Below are 2390 nucleotides of genomic sequence, written 5' to 3'. Positions count from 1 at the left end.
TAATGTTTATGAAGTAGAGAGTATAGAAGAAAAACCGTTTGAAATTTCTGAATTACCAGATGTACTACTTATGAATGTTGGAGAGGAAAATTCTGAAGCCAGTTTGTTCCTGTGACACAGAGGTACTGGCAGAAATTGTTTCTGGTATTTCAGTTACTGAAGTTTAGCTGGCCAACAAAATGGTAACTTCACTGAAGGCTAGTGTAGGTGCTGTTCATGCCAGTAGTGGCATCTCTTTCAATAGCCCACAAAGGAGTCACAAGAGAAAACTTGCAGTACAGAGGAGACTGTTTTGAGCAAAGAAAACAAATTCCTCAAGCTGCATACTCATGGCAGTTCCTGATACAGAAGAAACTGTTAACACTTCTGGATGAAGGTTTACACCACATTAGCTAGTGTGTTGATCTCACATTCAGGAACATGATGGCTTTATTCCGTGTCCTGCCATCCAGTTTTAGGTTTTCCATTATTTCCCTAGATCAATCAAGGCAAATCCTGGGATGGTTCCTTTGAAAGGCCAATTTTCTTCCCCATCCTTGAAACAGTCAGAGTTTATGCTCTGTCTCTGACGGCCTCACTGTTGACAGAATGTCAGATGTCGATATTCCTTCCTTCTTCACTGGCCTCTGGTGCGGCAGTTCTGCTGACACGTGGGACCACCAGAAACTGCTGCGGCTTGTGCCAGCAGCCTAGAATGCTGGCATCACTGGGTCAGCCCCCTCCCAAGCCGTGCTGGGCAGTGATGACTGTGACTGAGGCTCAGCACACTGCTGGTGATGGCCACACATTTGACAACTGTCCCAACGTGACAACAGAGTGAGTTGCAATCGTCAACTTGTAATATATATTTATTTTTGATCTAGTTAGATGGGTAACACTAGTGCAACTGTTAAACAGATTAAATATTTTCATATTCTAGCAAAGAATACACTAACATCTGATTGTTCACAATCAATTTTCCTGATAATGTGACTCATTTACCAAAAAATAAATTTGGTGAATAAATAATAATTTCAGTATCAGTACAAACACATGCAGTTGGAATTAGGAATGAGTAATTATGAATTAGCAATATAACCCAACTGAAAGCCTTTCAGGTTCCAATTTGCTGTATAATTTTACTTTTAAAAAAAAATCCCCCTTTTTGAAAAGTTATCTGTAACCAAATAACTCATATTCCAGAATTTTCTGTTTTTAGCGGGCCATTATTTCCTAAATTTAAGCATATAATTTTGTAGTTCTAATTTACCAGGGCACAAAAGTGGCTGTTTTTATTTGGAAACAAGTAATAATTTCAAACTTGTCATTAATGCTAGTAACACCCTGACACAGATGCTACAGATGTTGATTGATCGTCTGAATGAGGAGAGGAACGAAACAGTGACATCATTTGTCCCAAGATCCAAAGTGGCAGAGACTGTGGGAGCAGCAAACCAACAGCACAATCTATTTGATGGCGAAGCAAAATAGGCAAATGAAGATGGAACACTGGGGTGGCAGGAAGAGTAATGAACTGGAGGGAGGAAGGGGGAGATCATAAGACACCCCAATGGTGCTATGTGTGACATGGTGCTGGAATCACTGCTAACCCACCCCAGTTCGCACTTCATACCATGACTGCGACACAATGGGGAAAACACCGTGGCGGCGGAGGGGGGGGGGGGGTGATGAAACAGCACAAAATGGAGAGGAAAACCTGACCAGCATGAAAGCAATGATGCAGGCCTTCCAAACTGACGGCCTCCAATTGTGGAAGACAATTCAGGTACTTAAATCCATGGAACAAACCACTTTTATGATGAAAACCAAGGACAGATGTAACTATGTAAGGTTGTATGCTACCATCTGTGATAATGGAGAATGGAAGAGTGTGTTTAGTGCAAAAGGCCAAATGGTAGGGGAGTCTCATAAAATGTGGGGGTTACAGATCATTATGGAGTAAGAGGCTTAGATTCAACCTTGTATGACCAATACGAAGTTCGCAGAGGATGGTAGATCCCCAGTGGGCCATGTGGCAAGAGTCCCCTTATCGCAATAAGTTTATTAGGCAGGGGGTTGGCCTCCAAGAGTCAGCTCAAGGCTGAGCTAAAAGGAATTGGACATGAGGCTGCAAACCCAGCACCAGAGAGGTCACACAAAAGGGGCACACCCTCCAGCCACAGGATCAGCAGTTCATTACCTGGGATACCCACATGAGTGGGAACCCAAAGAAAGTCAACTGAACAACCAGCATGGTCAAGATTGGTAAGGTGGTCTTAGATGTCATAGACCAAGAAGAGGGAGGGAAAACCACTGTCTGATAGCCTCAAGGGCAGTTATCAAGTCTGCACATAACGTGGGTGGGAGAGGACTGTTAAACATACTAAAGAACCTGGTAAATGGCCATTAGC

This window comes from Schistocerca gregaria, unplaced genomic scaffold (assembly GCF_023897955.1).
Source record: "Schistocerca gregaria isolate iqSchGreg1 unplaced genomic scaffold, iqSchGreg1.2 ptg000407l, whole genome shotgun sequence".
NCBI classification, from domain to species: Eukaryota; Metazoa; Arthropoda; class Insecta; order Orthoptera; family Acrididae; genus Schistocerca; species Schistocerca gregaria.
Note: the sequence above shows the minus strand (reverse complement) of the source record.